The following is a 27,157-nucleotide window of genomic DNA, read 5'->3' as shown; positions in this document are numbered from 1 at the left end:
GTCTGTGGATGTGGGCATTTACTTACATATACATTTATTCCAAATCTTCTTCAAAGACATCATTACTGGAGATCAACTCTCATCTCCCCTGCAGCGAGTTAAAAGCACAATTCCAAGAAAATGTTACAATTTGTAGCCGGACACACGTTGGGATGCTTTGGATGCTGTGGAGGTTTGGAAATCTGGTAGTGCAAGAACTGTACTTGCCCAGGATCTGAAACAGGAGTAGGCAAAACTGAGGCTATTAATTCATGGAAGCCCCCTAACAAAACAGGTGGTAGGCTGCACAAAATTTACAAATATATATGCATTTTAACAGGATCATGCATTTGAAGTATGTTCATTGCAGCTTCCAGGGTTAAAGGGGTGGTGCAAAGTATCTTACATGGTTTTTATTCTTATTTCATTCCTGGTTTTATAATATTCATGTAATGAAAAATCTGACTTGAGATTATGAATTCTCACTGCACAGAGTTACAAAATTGATTTAAGAACTTCAAATGAGAAATTTGATTTGTATGAGTATTGAAGCAAACTCTAAATGCCTCAGACTTTTAGATCATGATGGTCCTGCTCTGCTTAGGTGGGTTTGCTGCTTGAAGTGTTCTTAGGGTCAGATCCTCTTTGGCTGAAGGCATATGAGGTTTCCATTGCACTTAGTGGGAGCTACAGGCAGGAGTCTGGGCGTGGAGTTTGACCCTTCCTTGTGTTTTTGGTGAATATTTGAGCTGCTGGGACTGGGGCCTGAAGTGCTCTGTTACCCACAGGCCAGGCACTGCACACACAGCTCCCTTGCACAGCCTTGCCTTGAGCTCAGCCCTGGCCTGGAGCACCCTCTCTAGAGCTGGGGAGCAGTTTGGGGGTTGTGCCAGCCCAGTCCTGGCCTCTCCTGTTGGAGGCTGATGCTGTACGTGGTGGTTTGTACCGTTCCCCCGGGAAATCACCTGCAAACACCCTGTGCTGTGCACAGCAGTGCCAGGACTGACCTGCTGCAGGAGCCCCAGCTCCAGTTCCAGCACTGATCCTTTCCCAGGGAAGGTCAAATAGCAAGCACAGCCCTAAAGAGTGTAGGAAATGCATCTGAAGCCAGGCCAGGCTGATGGGCTGTGGTGGTGCTGGTGGGCTGTTGGGGTGTTGGGCTGTGGTGGTGCTGGTGGGCTGTTGTGGTGGTGGGCTGTTGGGGTGTGGTGGTGCTGGTGGGCTGTTGTGGTGGTGGGCTGTGGTGGTGCTGGTGGGCTGTTGTGGGGTGCTGTGTGGTGGTGCTGAGGGGCTGTTGTGGTGTTGGGCTGTGGTGGTGCTGGTGGGCTGTTGTGGTGGTGGGGTGTGGTGGTGCTGGTGGGCTGTTGTGGTGGTGGGGTGTTGTGGTGCTGGTGGGCTGTTGTGGTGGTGGGGTGTTGGGCTGTGGTGGTGCTGGTGGTGCTGGTGGGCTGTTGTGGTGTTGGGCTGTGGTGGTGCTGGTGGGCTGTTGTGGTGGTGGGGTGTGGTGGTGCTGAGGGGCTGTTGTGGTGGTGGGCTGTGGTGGTGCTGGTGGGCTGTTGTGGTGGTGGGCTGTGGTGCTGGTGGGCTGTTGTGGTGTTGGGCTGTGGTGGTGCTGGTGGGCTGTTGTGGTGGTGGGCTGTTGGGCTGTGGTGGTGCTGGTGGGCTGTTGTGGTGGTGGGCTGTTGGGCTGTGGTGGTGCTGGTGGGCTGTTGTGGTGGTGTGTGTCTCGGCTGAAGTCGTTCCAGCCCTCTGATGAAGAAAAGATGTATTCGTTGACTCCTCACCACACACCTCCAGAGCAGGCAGAAATTAGGGACCAGTGTCTTTGGTGTTGAGAACTCTGCTTTTCTAAGAGAGCTGTCAAGGAGTAATTCCCTGATTTGTTAATCAGTTGTCATGCGATTGCTGAAGCATGAACAGAAAAGTTGCCTGAATAATGGGAAGATAAGCTTGCCCATTAAGAAGGGATTAAAATAGAAGGAGCAATATGCTGTTATTGGCATGATGAAAATGCAAGCTACGTTTGCAGGCAAATATGTATGAGGCTTCATTCAGTTTTGGTTGAGGTTCTTTTAGAATTCATTCCTGTTATGACAAATTCTCATAGAGCAGGAATTAATGTAAATTGTGCATCTTTGGCACTTCAGCATCATGCACAATAAACATGTTTTTCCATTGTTGCATAGATTTTTTTTTTATTATTATTGAATAGAAGAAGTAGGAAAAAAAAATCAGAGTTTTGAAATGATTCAGGAAAACAAAATTATATAAACACCTAAATGCAAAAATTACAATTAAAATCTCAGTTGTTAACAACTACAAATGACTGGGAAAGAGAGTCTGTGTATCAAGACAATCTAGAGTTTGCCTATCACCTTGTACCTGTGTATTTAACTTAGCCAAATTGTTACACAGAGTAGGATTTGTGCAAAAAAATTTCAAAAAGCATTCTTGCAAACTCTTTGTGTATTGTATATACATTGCCTGCACTGATGTTTAGAAATATGGATGGAGTTGTCTTATTCCAAATTTATATGTGGCATATGAGGGTGTTGACTGACTGTAAACTGCCACTTATTTCTAATGACCTTTTGATTTAATTAGGGAGGAAGAAATGGAGTGGAGAAAATGAGTGGAGAAGTGAAAAAAAATCAGTGGAGAAAAAATATTTTTTAATATAAATACCAGGAAGTTTGATACATGATAAGTTTCAAACATTAATCCCTTTCAGACTTCAACTAACAGCTATTTTAATTTTGCAGGTTTTGAAATTGGTGGTGACCTGTCTCCACAACTTAGTTGTTCCTGGGTTTATTGTTTGAGTTTTGGGATATGTTTTAGCCCCTTCTCAGCATTAGTCTGTGACAAGTGTCCTGAAATGGAACTCCTGTGCTGCTCACAGGTGCTCAGGCCCTTTCTGAATCCAACAGCAGTTCAGTATCTGCACACATCCAGTGCTGAAGAAATGCAGCTCTTCCATAATGCAGCTATCTCAATAAAATCAGAGAGGTTTTCATCCTTCTTGCTACAACTAATTCTATTTCATTGGCTGCTTCTCCACATTCTGTCTTTGTCAGAGTCTAAACATCCCAAAACCTGCCACTTTTAAACAAGGAGCCTGATACTCTGCCAAACAGCTCTGAGGGGATAAATGTTATCCACCCCAAAATGCAGTTCTTTTCTTAGTTAAAGTTTAGGATTAAACAGGCTTTTGAAGTTGAAATTCATGCCTTCTGTCTGTTTGTAGCACTATTCTCTTGGGCTCACATGGCTATTTGTTAGGGTAACCTTCACTTTAGATAAGATGTGCTCTTAACTGTCAGATGGTAGAGGACAAGTCCTGTCTCAGCTTCCATTCAAAGTGGGACTTCTGGTCTTTCAGTTCTTTTTTGACTCAAGAAAGATATGACTGACTTTTAGATTCTTCTCTGATCATTTAATTTACACTAATATTTGTAATAGACCCCTCTTCCTCCCATGTTTCATGCCCTGAATAGAAAAGTGCTCCAAGTGAATGGTGACTTTGATGCACAACTTCAGCCTTTTGCAAGTTCAGAGAGGCATCATGGTGTCAGTGATGACAAGGACCTGAAATTCTGTGAAACAAAAGGCTGCAAAGGACCTGCATTTAGTGTTTACTGCCTTGGGGTTAGGCTCAGTCCTGAGATGTGTAGTGTTTAGTTTCTGACATCTTTAATCTTGCCATACTTCATACAATTAGTTTCATGGCCTCCACCAGACCGTTGTGACTCACAACTATCAAGTCATTCACCTTATTTTTCTTCAGATCATTTTTATATCCTGGGCACTGACTTTCTAAATTGAGTTTGACTTGGCTGCCTGTCAAAGTAAGGGCTGGTTTCCTGCAGATGTATCCAGAGGGTGAATGTTGTAATGACTCCACGATGTCGTGGAACCTCCTTTCTCTCTGTTTGAATTGTGAAGAGCACAGTTAGGAGCTTCAGAGGAGTTTGATTGCATAGCTGGAGCTCATATCTGCATGGAGGTCCAGGGACATTAACTTGCTTACCTGGCATTTGTAAGGTAGGACAAAATGCACAGATTTTACAAGCCTTCCATTCACACCAAGGAGCTCCTGCCATCCTTTGGAATGTTGTTCCACAGCAGAAAAGACTCGGGAGCCCCAGTTCCTGGTGACACCCACCTGTCAGTGCAGAGGTGGGGACCTGAGGGGCTGCTCTCACCTGCACCACAACAACCAGGTGCTGTTCAAACTCAGGGCTGCTCCTTGGGTTTAACTTTCCAGTGATAGTGTGGACAGTGACCCTGAGCTGAGTCCCAAAGTGACAACTGTTCCATGCACTGCCCCTGAATTATCACCATTTGGAGAGAAAGGGCATGTTTCTTTGGGCAGTCGTGATGGGGGATAGCTGAGAACTTCAGTTTCTACACCTGCACCAGCTCACCCCTCAGGGAAATTTAAGATTAAGACCTACCAACCCAGTCTGTTCTCTCGTGCCTTTATTATAAGGATTCCCATGGTTGGTAATGGAACTTTTTAGTTGTGATGCTTTGCCACTGTTCTTTCCTAAATCTCTGGCTCAAGAGAGTCAGACATTAAAGACCACAGCAAAACGGTGTCCCAAGTGTGCACCTCATCCTCAGACCATGGCAGTCTGCTCAGCTGAGCTGTTGGAAGTTCAGCTTCATCTCAAACATATATTTATAGAATAGTTTGCATTGCTTCCCGAGGTAGAACAAGACCAGCTCAGCTCTAGGTTTTCAGTTCCTGGACAGGTTTGTGTGGACTGTCCTGTTCCAGCATGTTACCCCTCCTTGGTACCTGCTCTCTGAACTGCCACAGACTTTGACTCTTAATTCTTTATTCCGTGTCCCTGCCTTGTAACCCAGGACAGTGGCACAAAAGTGTCGTTGGTTGTGCTTTGTAGGTTGTATTGTGGTAGTACAACAGCAAGAGGATCACCATTAGTGACCTGTGGACTAATTTTGTTCATCTTTTATTATCTCTGTTCGCTTGTAACGCAAATAGATGTACTTGGGTATAACGTTCAGCACAGTACATTTTATATATTCAGAACCCAAGGTATATCCAGATTTAACAGAAAACACTCATATCAAAACCCTCTGTAGACTAAGACTCCTTTGTAACTCTAAGATATTTGCCCTTTTATTGAGACTTGGGAATTTCTCTGCTTTTTGTAATTTACCAAGATAGTTATTCTAGAATAATTTTTCCTAACCAGTTGTGTCAGTAGTCATCTCTGTGTGAATTCCTTAACTTTGGGTGAAATGTTCCTTGCTTATACTGAAATTAGCCTTTCAGTTATTTTCTGGCAGACAAGAAATGTTTCCAAAGCCAGGCACTGATTTTAATGACATGAGCTGGAAAGTGGGAACTGTGTGCTCATAATTTTTAACACTAAATAAAACCAATTGCAGGAAGAACTGGCAGCTTTGGTGGCAAATGTGGAAGTAAACCCATCCCTTATGCTATCTGAGATCCCACACCAAGCTCTGGGACTATCCCTACACTCACCTTGTGTTTGTCTAGAGATAAATCCTGACTCAGGGAACTTTGGTGAGTGCACAGTGACTCTGGGCTAAGTTCAAGTTTTTGACTCTGGGCAGGTGCTAAGAAGGGCACATCCCTTGTTAAAAGTGAGGAGGCAGCTTTGGGGTAGAAGACAGCTCTTCAGCTGCTCAGATGTCCAGATATCCCAGGACTCCTGCTCACCAAAGTTCTACAAGCATATTAAGGTTTGCAGCTTAATGGAACCCAAGACCTAGATTTCTCTTTTTCTCTGATTTTACTTTCCTTCCATATTACATTTATAGTCACTGCTAAAGATTTCTCAACATTTTCTAGGTACTTTCCTTAATTGTATTAAAGGGAAAACCACTATGATTTTTTTTTCTGATCTGATTTATAATTACTTACCTATTATGCATTGTGCTGTTGACTTCCCCTTGTGTTTCATATGTCTGCTAAAGTAAGTAAACGTTGCTTTTCCCTCACAAAACAGGAGCCTTCAGGAAGCTGATGGTTAACGGGATCTGCTGTTAGTACCAAGGCCTAAAGAGAACAGGTGAAAACTAAACCCTGTCCCCTGAGGCCAGTAAAATAGCTGTTTGGTCCCCTGTGTGTAACCTCCTAATAACTTTACTGGGCAGCCTTAAGATCCCTTGGGGGCTTCTCTGCAAGAGCACTCCCTCTCTTTGTTCAGATTGCTTATTAAAAATGATTTTATAATGAAGTTGCCTCAAATAGCTGCTACTTTTCTACTTGTCCTTGAAGCACTGTTTGCCCTGGTGAAGAATCTGAAGACAGCTATCTAGGGCTTTCCTCTTGTTCAAAACTTTTGCTGAACTACTGCTACACTTTTTTTTATTCTTTTTTCCTGAGAGCCAAAGGAAGGCTCTTCAGCAGCAGCTCGACATTGTGCCTTTAATTCTGCTTTGAAGCCCTCCCTGTGAAAAGTTTGGTTTGGTTGCCACACAAGCCACTGTGTCAGTGACTTGTTTGTTTTCTGAGAGAGAATGAATGTTCCCCTCTTGTTGTGTGGTCAGTTGTCGAGTACAGGGGCAGAGGTGAAGGCATTGTCAGATAATGAGGAGAGGAGGGAATATTGATAAATTCAGAAAGCATTCCTGGCTGGCCTGGGAGAAGGAGGACACAGAATGGCAGTGCTGCCTGTGAAGGTGTGACCCCCACGACATGGCTTGGGGGAGTCTGTGCCTGCTCTGGTTCTTCACGGGAGGTTCATGGCAGTGAAACATTTCCTCTGTCAAAGTTCTGATATCTGGGAGAGAGCCCAGCCCTTTGCCTGTGTGGAAGCAGCCGTGGGTGAAGCATCAGGAGAACCTTTTTATTGACGTCTGGTTTGTGTCCTCCCAGAGTAACTGGGCAGAGGGGGCACAAACCTGGTGCCTCTCATCTCCTCTGAGCTGCCCAAGGGCTTGGCACCCGCCTGGGCCCCCAGCCTGTGGCACAGTTGGAAGGAACAGTTCTTTTTCTCCAAGGCAATTAAATGCACTGCCCTGGAAGTCCCTGGGGAACTCTGTCTATTAGCTGCACTTGGAGATAATATCAGGTCTCTTCTCTGGTTCTGTTCTGAGTATATGGAGCAGCTTCCATCTACATGGGATTTTTGGCTATGACCATTAATTATGGACTTACTTTACTGTGAGTTTTTGTGGTAAATACCCTAAGACAGGGTTTTCTGTGCCTTTATAGTGAAGTAGCATGCAAACTAGAGAAAGGGCAAAACTGCAGACTGGTTGAAAATTAATTTTGGCAAGTGAAGACCGATAAGCACTTGCAAAATGTTAATCATTCAGTGTGAAAATGTATATATGTGTATGTATCTATGTTGGTTTATGGTTCAGATACTTCTAAACTGGAAATCAATAAATTCCAGTTCTTTTAACACTTCATTTCTTTCTGTGGTCTATCCTGTGGAAGAATATAAGATGGGCAGAGACATTCTCTTTGATGTTTAAAAATTTGGAGGCCCATGTTTTAAGGAATGATGAAGAGTTAGGAAGAGCACTGGGGGGTTTCTGACATTAGGGATCTAAACTCTGTCAGTGAGTTTAGATCAATATCAGTGGATATTGAGATTGTGGACATGACTCCAAATTTAAACTGTTGGTGGGGGCAGGCAGCACAGACATTGTGAATGTCTGGAGTGTTCTGTTATACCTTACAATTCCATAGAAGTTGTTCTTACACCTTTTGTACCCTTCCTTTTTCTATTTATTAATTCCTCGGGCCGTTCATCTGATGTAAGAAATGTAGTAGATTATGTCATGAACACTTGTTGTGCCTTTGCAAGGCACGTGAGCAGAAAGGGCACAGGACTGATCTGAATCCCATTGCAGCTGCTGGAATGGATCCTTTTGGCTGAAACGTGCTTTCATCAGCCCTGATAACATAACCCCTTCTCTGTGGTTGCTTTTAAAGTCTCCTGTCTTTAGTACTCTCTCAGCTGTTATGTGAAGGTTATGTTTCCACCTGGATAAGAACAGCTCTCCCCAATTTTGGTGTGGTCACTGGTCAGAGAAGAGCCCTGTGTTATGGGCTCAGTCCAAGCTTCAAAATACGTGATGCTCTCCACACTGTAAGACTTTAGTCCGACTCTGAGAGCAGTAGAAGTTCCTCTTCTTGGTCATGAAGTTAATTATTTGTGTTAAGTCTTTTTTTTTTTTTTTTTAGTGTCTTGGGCACCAGAAAACTGGCAGATGGGAATTCTCCAAATCTACTTTTGCATTCTGCATATTTTCCAATACAAACAATGTGAAAGCAAATAGGAAGTGTTACTGCTCATGACTTTCTTCTTTAATATGTGGGTTGCATATTTTGGCTCTGGATAGTCTGAGTCTAACCAGCTCTAACTACACATACAGAGAAATAGTTTGACTACATCCTTTGCAATAGCTTCCTAAGAAATAATTACCCTTACCAAACAAGGCTTGTGCAAGACTCACTCAGTTTGATTTGAACAGTTCCTTGAAGTCACCTCAATCTTTATAGAAAGGTGAGTCTTTATGAATGGATTGCTACCAAATACAGCCAAGTGTTGGGATTAAATTTGGGTTAAAATTAGGATTAAAACATTATCTTTAGGCCTGGTGGCCCATTTGTTCAAAGATCAAAATTCCAAGTGTTTTCCTGATGTAGGTGGTTTATTCCTATGTATCACTGCCACCTTCTTCCACATGTGGAGAAGAATCTGTCCATGGAGCTTTCTGCTCACATTCATTTCACCTCATGACACTGTTTATTATAACACAATACTGCATTTTGTTGTAGTAAGGCTGAATTCTAATGATTCTAGAGCAAGCTTAGTCATAGGGACTTCTCCAAGGTTGGTATCTGAACCAAAAAAAGCACATTTTATTATCTGAATTTTGAATCCAGGGACTGATTCCATCATTCCTAATAGACTCATTTATTTGACAGTGCATTGCTAGGCTTGTGCACTTGCCATCCTGACACAGCTATTGAACCTGAAAAGGGCTTTTTAATGTATGTTGATGGTTAACCTTATTAGGACTGTAAAATATTGGAGGTTTTGCAGCCTTTCTCTGAGCACATCAGCCCAGAATTATTTAAATGTTGAGCCCAGCTGGGAGCACAGCTTGGTGCAGGCAGGGTGTGAGGCAGCTCCTTCTGGCAGAGCAGGTAGTCACTCCAGCTCCTAATGAGTAGCTTGTTCTTAATGTTGTGACCAAATGATGATGATATTTGTCAAGCTCTTCTTTTAAACACAGCTTTGCTGGTCAGGTTTTTCTCCCTCCTCAATCTCCTAACACGAGTATAGTAATTAATGCTCACTTATAAAGGGCAAAACGTCTCAAAGGGTGGTGTGGGTCAGCGTGAAGAGCTGAGTTCAAAAGTAGGAACAGAACCAGATTAAGCCAAGATGAAATAGAATCCTGATGGAATTTGGGATACAGACCTTTTAAAATTCAACTTTCTTTTTCCTTTTTGCATAGGAGTCAAATTATTTTGAGCTATATTGACAAAATGCTATGTTTTTTGTTCATTGCTCAGGAGTGGGGGAGCAAGCAGGGGAAGGGTACAGACTCCTTTTGAGAAACCTTGCCAGCTATGAGTAAGGAGTACAGGGGATTGGGGGGTTTATAAGGATCAAAATGTAGTGACAGGTACTTAGAGTTTGAGTTCTTAAGTGCCCTCTGCATTTGTAATGTGCAGGGCTGGGAAGATGCTCATCTGCTCACCTGAACTGTGCCCAAATACAAACTTCATGTGCAAAACCCTTCATTAAACTGAAAGACTCAGAAAACGTGGTGCCTGCTGTTAGTTGAGTACAGGGGAGTAATTAAGTGTCCTTTTGCATTTTAATAGCTGTGTTCCAGTTGAAAACAGGACAAGAAATACAGCAGCTTCATAAGACAAAATTACACCATTTTTCTGTAATGCCAAAATTATTTACTTTGAATTAACTACATGTGCACTGTAAAAGAAATAGTTCAAATACGCAGGATTTGGCACATACAGATGTGCTGATTGGTGCACATTGAAATAAGCATCACAATATTGAGATAACTTTTTTTCTAAATATGTTTTATACTCAGAGATAGAATCAATAAGTAAATAAATTACATCCTCCAGCCTGAATACCTTTGAATTCAGTGTAAATATCCATTGCTACTTTATCTCTTGCTGTTATAAGGCACTATAGTAGAACCTGGATTTGGTCTTTAACCCCACTGCAGTCACCTTGCATTCAATTACTGTACTGCCTGGGTTTGGATTCACAGTTCACTCGATCAAAAGAGTAGATCTTACCTAAATAGAAGTTATTGTTTGAAGGGATTGCAGTGGGGATTTTGGGACGATTCCTGTCTTACTACTGCCATTAATGGGAAAATTCTTGAGTTGAAGCAGAACTGAGTTACTGTTAAAAATATGAGCAATAAATTAATTAGGGAGCCTTGACAAAGAGGATGATGACTTTGTTGGAAAAATTAAGACTTTTGTGAGACTTTTTGCTGTCTGGCTTAGCCTCCCCTGTGTGTATGACAGGTTCTTGTTTAAAGTTACCAAACTCTCAGTTGTGAGTTGGAGCAGTGTCACTCGTTCAACAAACCAGGCACACCCTCAAAGCAAAGCCATTTCCTCTCTGGTTTTTTTCTTTTCTTCTTTTTTTTTGAGGTGTTTACCACCAACTTCAAAAGCCAGTTCACAGGAGTGGTGGTGCTCTCGCAGTTTTCTCAACATTCAAATCAGGCTTTATTTAATCTCTGTTCAACAGGGGCAGGGAACCCTCTGGTTTCAGAAAGCCACTCTATGACCGAAGCCATTTAGTGATTTCCTCTCAGATATGTTCAGCAGCTGATACCCATCCTTCCCACCAATGTTTGCCCGAGGAACTGTTTTGTTATCTTTGTTGCTGTTCCCTCACTGATAATAGGTGTGATACTTGCTGGCTGTAAAGACTTTTACAGATAAGGCAAGTTTCCTGTTTAAACTCTGAACGTTTCTCACTGTGACCCGTTTTCCCTTTTCCCTGCCTGTATTGTTGGCTCACTCCGGAGTTGTGGTCCTTGAAGTAAAAGTGGAAGCAAAGGGGTCATCCAAAAAGACGATTTCACCTGCTGTTTGAGGACATAAGGGTGCTGAAGGCTGGCTGAAAATAATTTTCCTGTTAAACAAAGCTTTTGATATTTCCAAAAATGTTTCACTGAAACAGTCTCAATTTTTTCCTGCAGTTTTCAGAAGGAAGGTAAGAAAACCCCTGTTAACTCAGAGCAGGGTGAGTCCTTCACGTGGGATGGTGATGATGTGACTTTAGGAGCTGGCCTAGAAACAAGGCAGTTCAGGTACTTCAATCCTAAATTTCCATGTCCTGTTAACAGGACTTCACCACCTCACTGTCAGCTGTTTTGAGAGTACATTTTAACACGAAATCCTGGCTTAAATGAGGCAGTAATGTACCTTTCTCTGGACTATTTTGTCTTTGACAAGCAAACAGTGTTGACACAAAAAAAATCCCTGTTCTAACAGGGAACCTTAGAAAAGAGAGACAGAGACCCTTAACCCGAGAGCAAATAATCTGGGAAATCATTATTATTCTTTGTGGAACCTATACCTGGCAATCCCAGTTTGCAAAAAAGTTCCCCTTTCTGCCTTTAGTTGCTGCTTTTCACTGGTGTTAGATGGGAGGCTGTAGGACAGCACCACAGGTAGGAACCTGTCCCTCGTTTTATAACGAGATGATTTCCTCACTGCGGGGTTAAATCTGTGGTTAGATGCAGGTCCAGCCCAGTGAGTGGTGGTGTGTTCTGGTCAGTGCAGCCTGGGCAGGCTTTACATGGAGCTCCTTTTCTTGTCTCAAGATCTTGAAATCACAAAGCTGAGCATTTCAGTGTGGTTGATATTTTATTGTATGCTCTGGATAAGCAAAAAGGACTTTCCAGATGTCCATTGTGGGTGTAGGTTGTCCAGTAAATCTTATTTGTTCTGTTGTGTCAGATTTGGTTTGCATATACAAAATGACCTCGTGGCCCTGGCACAGTGAACCCCCATGATACTTCCCTGCAAATCAGACTTGATAGACATTTTGAGAACCAAATTTTATAAATTGAATGAGTAAGTGTTAGTTTGACATAGACCCCTCCCTCTGGTGGGGTTTGGGCAATTGTTGAGAGGCTTGAGTACCCACTACAAAAGTTTGTAATACCTCTAACATTCCATTTTCCCTCTTCCTTTTCCTCCCTTTGCTAATCCCCACAGAAAATCTTTCTCCTAGACACTTGTCATTAAAAAAAAAGCCTCTATTTCTAAATAGATAAATCACCAAAGTTTAAATACAATTTGCCCAAAGGAAAAAAAAATCAGTAAGCTAGTTCTGAGTGACATACCCCAAAAAAGGCATTCTCTTTATTAGCTTAGTTCATTGCTGGGTAATAAACCCAGAAAAAAGCTTTTAATTGAACTATTTAAGTCGTTTTGGCTCAAGTTAGTGTTACCTGCTTTTAGCTTCTATTTTTTCCAGTTTGCAATCACCAAACACAGTTAAATGGGCACCTCTGATGGGCTTTATGAGCTTGCTGCACATTTGCTTCCAAATAGTTCTGAGGTTATATTTCTATTATGATTGCTGTTATTAGGGCTTTAAAGAGGCAGAAGAAAAAGGAAAGGGGAACCAAAAACAGAAAGGAAAGGATGTAGTATTTGCCTAAAAGTTGTGTGCCAATTCAATATATTTGCACTTATTAGGTAAGAAGAGAAACAGAAGCTTCAGCTGAAGTAGGTGGTCAGGTTGTGTGTAAAGGAATGACCACGGGACCTGAGTGATGGCAGAATTTGTATTTGATCCATTAAAGCTCCTTAACTTCTGTTTCCTTCCAGAGAGATCATAACTCATCACACCTCTACCTACCTGCACCAAGCTAAGCATGCCCAGATTACGAGATTAGAGTATAAGTGCTTATCCTCCTTCAAAAAAGCATCTCTAGGATATTTCCTGCAGGAATCTGCACGAAACAGCAACCACTGATTGGAATCTGACACTGCCCGTGCTGTGAACAAATCATAGTCATAAAAACAACCTTTTTCTTTAAAGGCTTCACTTTTTACCAGAAGCCTTCACTTCTTTAATTGTTACACTTTTCATTTTCCTCACAAAACTCTTCCCATCAGGGAAAAGAGAGGATCAAAGGCAGGTGCAGTGACGTGAAAAAGCAGGGGAGTTGTGTACCTTTGGGAATCGGTAGAAAAACTGCTCTTGGTTTAAGAGCCAGAAGAGCCACTTTAGAGCCACTTTGTTCCTTGCCAAGTGCTGCATCTTCTCCTTTGTCCCCACAGTGGTACAGCATATGCTGTGCTGACTTGTCACTCCACTATGCAAGTGTTAACTTGGATAAGGAAAGAAACCAGGATCTTATGAGTCTATTTGCCAGTAAAGTTGGGGCAATACAGTTTTCCCAGACTGCCCCACCATGTGTGTTAGCTCTCTCTACTTTGCATTGTCGAATGCAGCACTCTTGGTGCTTTAAAATGGATTTCCAAAAATATCCTTATTCCAGATTTCAGAAGAAGTAAGAATAATCCTATGAGCTGTTCTATCTGCCCCTTCATTGGTTGTTTAATAGATTGATTTTTAGCGTATTTTTCTCAGATGACATTTTATCTTATTTTATTTTTGGTGCTTAGTACTGAGAAAACCATTTTTCATTTCATTTCCAACCATGTGTTTTCATGGAAACAAACCCTCTAGAACACATTGTATTTCTATGAAAACACAAGCTTATTAAATGTCAAACAGTTTATGTTTTCCTGGCAGTCATCTCGAAATTGGCACATTCCCTGTGTCAGTGTTTTGTGATGGAAAGCTTAAAACTGTCACATTGTCAGTGTTGTTCAGACCTTAAAAGGTCCGGAGTCTCACACGTGGAGGAGGAGGAATTAGGCTCTTGTCAATTAGCAGGTGGTGATAATTGAGGCGTGTTTGTTTGAGGTTTGCATTAAGTTAATAGAAGCTGCCGTGTGAGTCTCCTCAAACATGCAGCCGATAAAGAGGTGGCGTCAATGCCCAAGTCAGAGTCCTTTGTGCTTACTCAGGGCTGACTATAAATATCAGGGTTGCTGGTGGAGCCTGAAGTGTCTTTGCACATCTAACTTTCTCACTCGGCTCGTGCCTTGCAGAAGTTGCTTTAAAAAGCCGGGAAGCTGCAGGAATTGCCCCACTGCCTGTGCTGCTGTCCCTGCCCTGTGCTGCTGGATACCCAAGAGCTGCAGAGAAGGGCTTTGGCCCTCGACGTTCTTACACTTCAAACAGCACCCACAGCACCATTGCCCTGCTGATCCTGGCGTTTCCAGTATATATGGGTTAAAAGGCAGTAAAAATAACTTGTTTTCTGTCATGCTGTGCTATATTTTGTAGTATAAACTGATGTTTATGGTATGTTTTTATTTTGTGGTTCAATTCAATACGACTTTACTTAGACATAGCTCACATGCAGAAAATTTTCTGCATTAATTTGCAGGTATGATTTTTAGCTGCATATATTATCCTATCACATTATGAAATGCTATTTAGTTTATTTATTGTCTCTGTGGGGAAAATGTATGCGTATTTTACAGACATGTTTCAACTATAATTCCTCGTCTTTTCCTTGTGGAAAAGCTTTTAATACATTTCTCTGCCATGAGTTTGAAATTTCACAGTGGAATTAACCAATGGTTTGGTTTGTTTTGCACCCTTATGGATGGGGTTTACATCCAGTTTTCACATCCCATAGGAAATGTTTTTCAATATTCTTTTGACCCTGTTCCGTGGTTGTCTCTTCCGTGCAGCAAAACCAAAGACAATTTCTCATTGTTGGGAAAAGTTGTAGCACTTGACTTCAAAGTAGCAGAGAAGCTCCAAGTTGCTCACACAGAGTTTTGCAGGCACCTGTTTGTCTCTCAGGCTCTCTCTGTGGTTCCCTGTCCGAGCTCTCAGCTGTGAGCACAGCCCGACCTCGGTGAGCCCCTCACCCCGCTGGGATCTCCTGTCTGACCACGGTTCTTCCCTCCAGCAACAAAGTGAGACCTCAGTTCTCTCCTGAGCATCACTCCAGGTGCCTTTCCCGGGCCTGTCCTCCCAGGGCTCTCCTGGCAGCTCTGGCTGCATTAATGACAGACACTCACCTGGTGACAAGTTCAGTGACTGTGAAATCCCAGCCCTGGGGGCACCTGCTGGTTCTTTATCGTTCCACACAAGCACGAAGCAGACAGGGAATTTATCACTCTTCCACTTAGGTGACTGAAGTGGGGGTTTGGTTGTCTGAAGGAGGTGGGGAATGTTTATGGAGATTTGCATAAGAGCCGTTTTTCATTTCATCTCACTGCTGGACACAGTGGATATGTAAACCCGGCTATAATTTTGCTGCAATTGCCAATTTTTATTTTTTTTACTGTCAACCTCTGTGTGTAACTGTCACAGATATAGCACCATGTATCAGAATACAGGGGTGTTGGGATGAAGGTGTCATTTAATTTTAAAGGAAGGATGAAAACTATTTAAATGGTGCTGAGCCATGATGCCATAAACTTTGTGCTGCTTTTACTCTCTATTTGTGCTATGATTTTTTTCCCTCCATATGGTAGCAGAATAATTTTCTGATTTTTTCCCCAGAATAGCTTTTCTGTTTGTTATCTCTAACAGTGTTACAGAAGGAAATGATAAGTTCATAGCCTTACCCACGAGCCAGAGGGAGATTTACTGGAGATGTATCAATATCTGTTTTTATTAATGTTGATACACTCTGTTCAAACTTCTCACTGCATGTTTACAACTTATTCATATCTGAACTTGGGGTAGACTGAGGGTAAAGACTCCAGTCTGGATTGCTAGAGGCATGTCTGCTTTGCCAAGCTGTGCAGAGGAAAAGGAATGGCTCTAATGCCACAGAGGATCTGACTGAAATCAGATTAATCCTCTGGTTTTGTCTTTCTGTTTTGTTCTGTAGCACATCCAGTATAAGAACCTGAAGTTCATTCCACTATGTAAGGAAGTGCTGGAATTCAACATCAGTAATAATAATTATTATTATATAAATTATCACATACAGAGAAAACATTTCGGGGGTAGAGGGGACAGAGGGTGTTGTGTCCCCTGCACATCATGAAAATGATGAGTGAAATGCAGCTTTTAATGCTCTTCTGTATTGTTCCTGTATGGATTTCAGGCCCATTGCTCCTTGTGGCACATGTTGCTTCCACTGCTCAGAGCAGTGGAGAAACATGGAGAAAAGAGGAAAACAAAGAGGTGCTGCATAAAGAAAGGTTTTTGCACACAGAATCCAATTCTTTGGCAGGTGTACACATGTGACCTTTTCCATGTCATTATCTCTGCACATAGGCCTCTGATTCAGAGATTTTTTTGGCACTTTAACGTCCTGCAGTAAAGCTCTTGCTGCCTTCGCTTACTCACTGGAAATTAGCCCTGGTGAATACTGACTTGGTGTGATCTGTGCAGTGCTGACAATGTGTTGCTTGGCTGAGTAACTTGTAAAGAGACTGCAGTAATTAGCTCCTACAAGCTAACATTTTCTTTCCTGTTTGACTATCTGGACTGTCATTTGCTGCCAGGCTCTGCGTAAGTGTGTCAGTAGTTCCTCGCCGTTGTCCCTGGCACTCGGGGCAGCTCGGCAGCCTCGGGTGCCTCCGTCCACCTGCGGGAGGGCAGCTGAAGGCACGTGTTCCCACCCAGCTGTGTTACAGTGGGGGGTGGGAATGGGGCTCCAGAGTTCTCCTCAGGTTCTAGGAGGATGTGTTTTCCTCGGAGTCACTGTCTTTGTTCTGTGTCAGCACCCATTCTAATGTCAGTCAACGTTGTTTCTTCACCCCAAAAGTACCTCATTGTATTAGGGATTGTTCATTTGTGTTTAGGTCATCAGACCTTTGGTGTTTCTTTAGAACATTTAATCTAAACATTGCTGTACTTTTCACTCATTACTTTACTAGTTCTATTTGTTGGCTCCAAGTCTTCACTTTCAGTGGAAAGGGGAAGCCCAAGAATTGTTCCTGAGAATTCCAATACATTGTATTTTTCTAGCTTTCATCTAACTTTTGCAGACATGCTGTTATTAATGTGAATGAGAGGGAGTCATGGACAATGACCTTATTATGGCTCGTGTCTAAATGTGTTTTTCTGCCTTTACACTTTCGTTTTTAATGATATACTTCTTTTTTGTTTAAAAAATACATTTTAAAGACTTTACAAATTTCAAAAGCCCTCACATGGGAAATGTGATGCTCTGACTGGGAGGGCACTAACAAGGAGAATTTTGTTTTTCAGTCCTTCACTTACACAAGCCAGTACTGAGAGACCTTTAATTTACGTTGCTGGCATAGAGCTGTAGCCACAAGAACTGCTCTGTAATATCCTTTTGAACAGTATTTTTCATCCCCCTATAATGAAAGGTGTCTGTTTTATGTTGCTGCCCATTCATCATTCCTGGGACACCTGCTGCCTCAGTCAGTTACTTCTTAAATCTGAGTTAACCTTCTAATGTAATCCTGCTCTCCTTTCTTCCTTGCTTAAACCTATTATTCCCTAAACCAGGCTGTCCAACAGGAGTCCAGTGGCCTGTGAGCACGGGGTGGAGGATTTGAACATCTCTGGCTTGTGTGTGCTGTCCTTGGAGCAGTGCATTTCCACCCCATCTTAATGAACACGAGAGCAAAGTACCCAACTCATCGGAACTATTCATTATGTGCTCAAGGGTTTGCTTTATGTTTTCCCTGCACATTGTTCTCTAATTCATTCTGCAGTCAAGAATGGAACAATTAGCCACAAACTCTCGAGCTCTGGCAGATGATTAATCAAAAGAAAAATTAACTTTGGCTGATAATGCTACTCTATGAATTATGAGCTGGCTGGAAGCCAGGGAATACTCCTATTGTCCCCCATCCAGACAGCCCATCCTTCCTTGACTCAAGTGCACCAGAACTAGTGAAATTTTTCATCTAATAGAACTTTAACCATTATTTTCTTGAGCTTTTTAACTCCTTAGTGCACTGTTTCTGAATCTCTTTTAGCTACCACGCAATCCTCTGGGGAAAAAAATGAGTTTCTTTGTATTTCAGTATAATTGGGCAGGTGAAGGGTGAGGTGGTAAATAAAGTTTAAAGCATTTAGGTAAACAGCCACATTGCAAAATCTTATTGTTATAATTACAAAGTTTTTAATTAAAAATGCTGGCCACAAAACAATTCTTTTGTAGGCCTCTGCCAGTGGTTCTGAATGGGTTTCCACTTGTGCTTTGCTGTTGACACACAGCCAGGTTTCTGTGCAGGTTGTGTTCATGTTGTTCTTACTGTTGTACTCTTTTTTTGTAATATTTTCACAGGCCTTCCTCTGGTCCCCACTGGCAGGCTGGGTGACACTTGGGTGGGTTTGGTTGTAGAGTATTAGTGCTTCCAAAGGCACTGGAATGACATTAACAATTCCCTGCTGCAAATGGATTTGTTTCTGGGGAGAGGAATCTTGGCTAAACACAGCCTGCTTACTTAAGTATAACACTTACTAATAAGTGTTCTAAGCCACTCTTATGGCCTTGGGTTTGCCAGCTCAGGTCTCTAAAAGTCCTCCTGAATGATGGTGCAAATCTGTGGTTCTGCTTGGAAACAGGTGTGATTTCCACACAGACCTGAAAACCCCTGTGATGAAACCCAGGCTGTGTAAAAGCTGGGTTTGCTCCGAGGAGAATTGTTGCTGTGCCTGCTTCTCAGAATGACTGATCCCTGCTGGCACACGTGTGCAGTTGTGTTTCACCCCTCAGCAGAGGATTTCTAGAGAAGTGCTCTGCCCCCAGCCCAGGGGTGAAAAGCAGAGGAATTACACAAGAGCAAGAGCCTGGGGCTTCTCAGCTCTTTACTGGATGATTGCTGATTTCAAGATTGTACTTTTCAAACTAAATCTTTAAAAAAAACCAAACAAAAATAAAAATTGCCATTATAGTCAAATGGAAAAATAATCAAGACAGAGTGAATCTCTGGGGCACTAATAATTAAAGTTGTTGCCAAGACTTCACACAGTGTTCTGAGATTTTCATTAATATTTTATTCCATTCCTGATCAGCACATGGTGTTTGGCCCATTTCAGGACTGATTTGGTGGCCTTCCAACACAGGAGCCATAGTTTAGTTGAGTACTTACTGTGAAGAGGTTCATGTAGGGCCCAATTAATGTTTAAATTTACTTTCCCACCCATACTTCACATTAACAATTCCAAGGATTAATTTAAAGGACTCAGTAGTGACTATCAAAAAAAAAAGGCAGTCAAATTAAGTATAAATTAAATATTTCGTGGTAACTTGATCAGTCTTGGCATCAGCTTGGCTGCTGTTATCTGTAGCTAAGCTGGGGTAACTGATGATGGGATTTTCCAACTATGATGTTTCATGCACATTTCTCAGCACACAAACAATTCTCATTTGAAAAAAAAAAAGAAGTTCAGGAATAAGTGTCTCAGGAGGGACACACCTGCCAGCAAGGTCAGCAAGGATCAGTCTGTCTTTTGGGAGCATGTTGGTGGCACAAGTGATCTGAAAAATGGCAAATGCCAAATTTTGAGCAGAATCTGTCCGTCTGTGTCGTCATGTCTGAGGTTGTCCTGATTACTGTCAGAGCCAAGTACTGCACAGTTTTCAGTGTCTCAGAATCTGGACAAGGCAGAGAAGCACTTTTGTCTGTCAAAGGAGAACCAAGACATGCAGAAACTGAGGTGATGCAGATCCTTTCCCAGCTCCAGCTGGGAATGTGCCCAACCAGCCCAATTAGCCCTGGTCACCAATTCCAGCTGCTCAATGATTTTCTGGTGTAGTTTAGGGATTGTTTGAAGTGCCCCAGCAGCTGTCCCATGAGCAGGAATGGAGGGTTGTGTGAGTGCTGCTGCTCTGAGGGTGAGCCCTGACCCATGGCCTCGGAGCCGACCTGCAGCTCCAGCTCTTGCTGTCCCACCAGCCACGTGGTGTGGAGCTTGTCCTCCTACAAGGTTAAGCTGACAGGGCCAGGTGAACTCTCTCAGCTGCTGTTGGAAGCAGTTTTCCTCTTTGCTGAAGCTCCTGGCCCAGTGCTGTTCAGTGGCCCTGGGCTCAGCCAGCCCCGTGAGCTGAGAACAGCAGCTCCCCTGGTCCTGGCCCTGGACAGTCCCCTGTGCTCTGGATCCCTGCCCTGGGAGGGGACTTTCCAGTTGTCTCACAGACCCACTGGCTTCTACTTGTTTCCCTTATTGCTCCTTATTTTTCTCTTTTGCTGCTGGCAACATCTGCAGATAGGGAAACCTTTGGCACTGTCAGCTCACTGAAGTTTCTGTGGGACAAAGTAGCCCCTGCTGACACTTCAGTTCAACTGCTTTGCTTTCTGTTAGCAACTTTTTGTTGTGGAGGTATCCAGGCTCTTACAAATGTCCTGCTTTCAGACAGAGCTTTAATTCAGACTGCTTCAGGAGGGAACAAGTAATGTTGATTGATGCTGCTGCTGAACATATTTTATTGTGTTAATGCTAACAATTTCCAGTCAGAATATGTCTTTCTACTGTATTGCCTACACTTTTCAAATTTGTTTTTCTTTCCCTTGCTATAGAACTTTATCAGATACTTAATAAAAGTGATCCTTTCCCCCCATCCGTCCCTGTTGTGAAATCGAGGCTTGTCCTTACTGATGAAACATAACAATTACTTTGGACAGCCTCTCTTTCCTTCCTTTCTCAATAGAAAGCCTTTTACACTGTTGTTTATATGGAAGACCACAGTAGTATTTATTACTAAGAAAAGTATTTTCCATGCAGGAGGCCAGGCCCTGGCACTGCCAAAAGCAGCAGGTTGGTATTTAGGAAGCAGTCGTGGGGGAAGTCTATGGTTTGTGATGAGGAAAAACATCAAGTATCTGAAACATTCACTGCTGCAAAGGAGACCTTTGTGAAGTTGTTGAAGACTTTCTGAATTGGGGTTGTTAGTGGTGGACTAAGGTGGGCCCTTAGGATTCACCACTGCAACTGTGGCATTCTGGGGAGACCTGGGGAATACTAAAGTGTAAAAATTGCAGTATTTTTGGCCAAGATTGTATCATGGGCTTAGAAAGTTTGTATTATTTTAAAGAACAACTGGCATAGGTAACAACAGCAGCTACCCCACAACATTATGAGCTTGGTATCTCCAAAAACCAGATTAATAATCCTCCAGTGGCCTTACTTGTGCCCTTGGATGGCTGGTAAATGCTGTGCTGCCACAGCTCTACTGCTGCTTTAAATCATGTTACCTGGATGTGTGAGAACAGGTGCTTAAGTTTTAGTGAAACATATCTGAAAGCTGATTTACCACTGATCCCTGAACTGACCTTCTGAATGAAGAGCACACAGAGTGGCCATGCTGTATTTATCCACCTGGAAAGGAGAACTGACAGCACAGAGCCTCTGAGATCTGTGAGTGTCCCTTCAAAATCTGCTTTGATAATGCAACGTTTTTAGAGTAAAAATAAAATACATCTCCTTCTTTAAATCCAGGCTTTCTTTATGCACCACCAAGGGACAAAATAGGCCTGATTGGTTTTTTTATTTCTATTTTTTTTAAACCTCCAGCAGTCACCTTTAAGGATCTGACCCTTATTCTTTCTGCTAGGGAGATAATTACTCACTCTCAATTGCTATCCCTAGCACCAGTTAATGAATGCTACATAATAAACAGAAGTAGGGCAGCTGGATGAGAACAATGCACAGGTGGGTAAGAAGACTTCATTTGGTGAGAAGATAATGCACTTGAGAACTTGTGGTTTGTCTGAATGCCACCCTTGCCTCCTCCTCAGATTGCTCCCACATTGTCACTGCTCTTCCTCAATCAGTTTTTCTACTTGTTAAGTGACAAGAGGAAGATGGTTACAAAGGGAGGAGAGGTTTCTTCAGTGGAGATTCAAGCCAAAGAGGATCTTCCCTCTCTCTCAGACCCATCCTAAACCTATTTACTTTCTTATGTGCTATTGTGCACCTTCCCAAGAGAGGCTAATTCTGCAGGCAGGATAATCACTGCCTTGCAGTGCCTGGTTTTATCAGCTCTCTGTGAGACTTATCCCTTTCTTCCTTAACAAAACTGTATCAAATCCAACCTTTGGAGGAGAAGACAGGACTGATTCTTGCTACATCAGTTTATGTGATACTAAGAACTGTCCTGGCCCCACCACTGCAGGCCTTTCCCTCCGTGTTGGACAGCAGCACTTTGGAGCCCAGTTTCACTGTGTCCCTCAGGAATGGGAGGCTGTGCCCGTGAGGTTTAATGACCCCCCCACACACACAAAGGTGAGTCACACTGCTGTCCATCTGAAGAGGATCAGTGTATAACACAGATCAGTATCTCCTGTCCTCTCCAGAGCTGCAGTGGCAGCTGCAGTGCATCTCTGTTTTCTGAGGCAGCACCAGCTCCTGGTGGGACTGGTGTTGTGTGAAGTCAGGGCAGCAGAGGGGAATGACCCACTGACAGGAGCTGTTGAAGATGAACAGAGAGCCAGGCAATACATTCTTTCTCATCTGTGTGGTTTTTTTAAGCTGGCTGACACGCACAGAAAGAAAATGGAGTCTGAGGGTCTCTGACTTGTTAAGCAAAGTATTAATCGCCTAGAAATGGCAAAGTTTAGTTTAGTAATGTGGTTTCTGATATTCCAAACACGACTTGGCTTTTTATAATGTCCTGTTTGAACTGGAACAAAACCTGAGGTAGAATTTCAGAAGCTGAACTCCACTGAATTCCGTGATGATCTGAGCGTGTCTTCCTGAGACTGTTTTGAAAATTTCCACCTAAACCTGTCAAAGGCATGTTTAATACTCGAAATGGCAGAGCCCATGGCCAGAACAGCTTCCAGCCAGCTCTGTGGTAGGAACATTAGGCACACCGTTTGCTAGTGCAGGCACGTACGGGCCAGCAGTGGTTCCAGTGTCTCTGCCAGAGAGCTAATGAGAACATATTTGGCCACAAGCTTTCCTCTGACTTGGGCAAGGGCATATCTAATTCCAGTTGTCTCATGTCCACTAGCTGTAAAATGGAAGTAGCAAAGCAACAGTGCCAGAATAAATTGTGGTTTCTTAAGGGTTTCCAGTGAGAGGCTGAGACATGATAATTGAAGAACCTGCCATGGCTGTGTTTGCACAGGAGGGTGTACATTTTCCTGGAGTAAACGGGCTGACTGTGTGTGCCAAGAGCTCACCACATGGGTGATGGGCCAGGGAGGAAACAGCCCTCTATGTTCTATTCAGAGCATGCTTGGAGGGGAAGAGCTTAATGTAAAGCGTTATCTTTTCTGTAGTAGTCCAGGGAAATGTGGAGAAGTGGTGTAACACCCAAACCCTCAAAACACAGGAACTTGTCAAAGGCTGCACCTCCACAGTGCTCATGGCCCTTGTTCATCCAGAACTAGAGGCCTTTTTTCTTGCACAGCATCCTTTAGAATGGGAGTTGACTTTATCTCAGTAAGGATCTTGGAAAAGCATGCATCTTTCCTGGTGCTCTCCTGACTCATGATCTCTCAGACCTTGTCCCAGGAAGACAGGGAGCCAAATCAAGAGATGTTATACAAGAACTCCCTGAATGGGGAAAACTTGCTCTCCTGCTTTTGAGCTCTAACCCCCTTCCTTCCCAGGCCCTCTGCTGATATATTTTAAGATGACCTTTAGAACCTGTGTTTCAAATCTCCACCAGAAATCAGCTTTGCCAGATTAAATGTTTCAGGACACATAACTGCTCTGTAAAGATCCAAGTACAGCCTACAGTGATGATCAGCTATTAAAGGCCTCCTCACAGGAAATCTGGTCTCCTGTGGAGTGTATTATCCAGGCCTGTGCTACCTGGGAGACATGAGGCACTTGGAAATTAATGGATACCTGGAGTTTCTCAGTGGAAATAAAGGTATCTTAACTTGCCAGAGCTGCTCCAAGTTGCCTGGGTGCACTCCCAAGGCTGCTGCTAAAGCAAAGAGGAGGGAATGGCTGTTGCCCTTCTGCTGTGGAGAAACCACGATCTGCAGCAGTCTGACAGCTGCACAGGGGACAGAGCAGAAGGTTTGGTGACACACCCTTACAAGGCCAATGTTTCTGGAGGGCTGACAGGCAGCCTCCTGTAATCTTGTCCCTCAGACTGGTTACAACACTGCAGCACCTGGGAGGGTTTGCTGTCGCTCTTGATCCAGCTGCCCAAAGGATGCTTTCTGCCAGCTGTGCTGCTCTGTCCCAGGGCTGACAGGACAGATAAGAAGGGCAACTTTTTCATAAAACCTTCAGATCATAATGACTAGTTCTTTAGAAGAACCACATTTAGAAAGATGTAAATGTAAAGACTGAGACAATTAGAATGTAGAACTACCCAACTTCATGCAGAAGCAACCTTGTCATCCCCTTTCTCTCCCTACCATATTGATTAGTTTTCATGGTGGATGACAAAGTCATTAACAGCTTAAAGGAGAAACTCCTCAGATCAGGTCCATTCTTCCATTTGCAGCTTACTCACATCTCTGAGATGACTTCCACCAACTGCTGTGAGACTAAGGCAAGTTTTGATAAGTGGAATGTGGAACTGTGGATGTACCAGAGCAAAGTGTTCTCTTCTGCTGTGCTGGTCTCCCAGTCAGCTGAAACCATTGAGTGGGTTTCAGTCATCTGCTTTTTGAACTAAAACTACAGGTCTATCTGAATGGCATCATTCAGTGTTGAAATATCTGTATCCTAGTTTTGGGTAGCAGACCTGTGTAATTGTGTTCAGATGGAATTTCACGTACATCGTGGCACTCAAAGGGTTTGAAAAGTTATCATCTTCATCTCTCATTTGCTGACTCTTAGCTGGACTTGGTCCCTGGTGTGCAGGTGCACCTGTGTGTACCTCCCCTTGTTGTCTGTCATTGAAAGGGACAAGCCACACACCCAGCGTGACAATCACAGGCCTCTCAAACTCTGTGTCGGTGTCTTTGACTGTTCTCTTCACGTTCCAGCTGAAACCTTGCTGATAAGTGAGCCAAAGGTACTTGTATAATGTGTATAAGCACGTTTAGAGCTATGACTGTTCATACATGATACTGGCTTTTAAGGTCTGCACAGACTGAGCTGGTTGGAGGTTACAGGCCTTGGATGTGTAGGAACTGTTATTACGATCTTATCCTCCATTGGTGTTTGATTTATAGCCACAAGAGTCGTTCCCAGAGGGAATTTAAGTAGATTTCTCTCCCAGATTTTTAATTTAATTGATGATTGTTTACACGGGAGTCCTTGCCAGAGCGAGATGATTTGGCAGTGCTCTGGAATGCAAAGGTTAAGTATATTGATTCCATCTTTTCCCAGAGGGGCTGTTCTTTTCGTGGCAAAGCACCATCGGTTTTGTTCTTGTGTTTGAAACTTTGTTTACATGGGTTTAATTGAATTTTGTCTATACTGTACAGCAAGTGGGAGATGGCAGTTTCATATAGTTCTTCTTTCCTGTAATACAGATGTTTGGACTCGGTTTGTTAATGAATCCTGAATTTCCCTGAGCAGTAATTCTTCAGAGCTTTCAATGTGATAAATACTGAAAATAGGGAGAGTCTGTCCTGCCATTATGTGCTCAGTCAATAGGAGCTATTTGTAGAGATGGCAGGATCTCATACCTTTGTCTTCATGTGATCAGCACTGTCCTCAGCTTGCAAATAAGTGTGTCTGAATTGTCAGCTTACAAACAATGTCTGTAAACCATATTTATTTTAACATTGCTCACAAGCTCCCAACAGTCTCAGCATTCAAATTATACATTCCCGAAGCAATGTGAATACAAAGCCAGAATCAACAACTTTGTTTTTAGAAATCATAACTTCATTTTTTTCCCCACTTATGCACTGAGTTTTTTGGGGTTTTGATCTGTAATTTATGACTGTTTGTTGCCACTCAGGAACTGAAGAGCAGTTGGGACCCTGTGGCTGAAGTGTTCTTTGAGCTGTTGTAGTGTGGATGGGCCTTGGTTTTTCACCTTCTTTAAATTCACCAGCTGTTTTCCTCAGTGATCCTTTTTGTGATCTGGGTCCAGACAAAGTGATCCTTTTTGCAGACCAGAGGAATTCTAGTTCTACAGAGTAATTTATCTCCCTTGGGTCCATTCTGCTGGTCTTAGTTGGAAAGAAAATGATAATGAAGCAGGTGCCCATCCCTGGGCTTCTAATTGTACGTCTGCAGAATGGGATTCCAGTCTGATGGTTCAGAGGCAAAGTAACTCCTGCTGGGAAGTGCAATTATGAAGAAGATAAATCAGGAGCAAATGTGATCCTTGTAAAGTGAAATTAAAAATACCTTCTTCTATTTCTTCTCCTAGCAAAATGCTTCTTTCTGATGTATTAACCCACCACAGGACTCAGTGTTAACAAATGAGGCTTCTTTGTAGATATTTCTCACTCCTCCTTATCGTGTCAAAGTTGGCAATAGTTTTCCTGTTATTTTTTCTCTTTCCTGCAAGACTCACTCTTAACCCAAGAATTTCTTTTGATCCATATTGATCTTTAGGAGATTAAATTCAAATATTTGATGTTCCAAATACTTTGTGACTCCTAGCAGTATCCTGCTGGACATACTGTTGTTAGTTAAAAAAGCCAAGACCCAGCAGCTTCAGGAATTTATGCCCATTATGGAAAATCCAGCATGCTTTTCTTTGGTATGGCAATACCAAAAAGTCTGCTGGCATACCCAGCTAAAGTACTTATACCCATATAAAGGGAATGCCTTTTAGGAATTGGATAAAAACACAGACATAATATTTTCCATCAATTAGACATTGAGAAATCCCAGACATACAGTGCTGCAAGTGAAATTAGATGCCTTGGGAAACCTATTCCAAATGGAAATCTAATATGTGGGATCCTGACTCACCCACCACTCCCTCAGTTTTTTACCCTCCCAAAAATATATTTGGATACACTAGTAATGTAAATATAGTAACATTACACCCAGTAAATATGCACAGATTGGCTCATGCGAGCTGCACTAAATGTAGCCATAGACTAAGTGCTAACTGCCTATAGGTATTTTAAAAAACTGCCAGTAATGCAGATTTGCCCATTTTCTTGTGTTGCTGCAGATGTGCAGCTTTACTATTTGTGGAATCATTTCAGCAAATTGTGGATTATTTATAAATGGGAAGTGACGGAGTTTATGGGGAGCCTTCTGTCACAGTTGTTTGGCATATG

General features: G+C 42.8%; 1 protein-coding gene across 1 annotated transcript in view; it reads left to right on the top strand.

Moving 5' to 3' along the window:
* Nucleotides 1-27,157, top strand: part of RORA (RAR related orphan receptor A) — a 358,502-nt gene that overhangs the window by 244,741 nt on the left and 86,604 nt on the right. The gene's annotated exons all lie outside the window — the stretch shown is intronic.

The sequence above is a fragment of the Pipra filicauda genome, unplaced genomic scaffold, assembly GCF_003945595.2.
Source record: "Pipra filicauda isolate LSUMZ 115617 unplaced genomic scaffold, ASM394559v2 scaffold57_size4234018_pilon, whole genome shotgun sequence".
In the NCBI taxonomy this organism is placed as follows: domain Eukaryota; kingdom Metazoa; phylum Chordata; class Aves; order Passeriformes; family Pipridae; genus Pipra; species Pipra filicauda.
The sequence above is the reverse complement of the archived record's forward strand: the minus strand, read 5'-3'. Positions and strand labels throughout refer to the sequence as shown.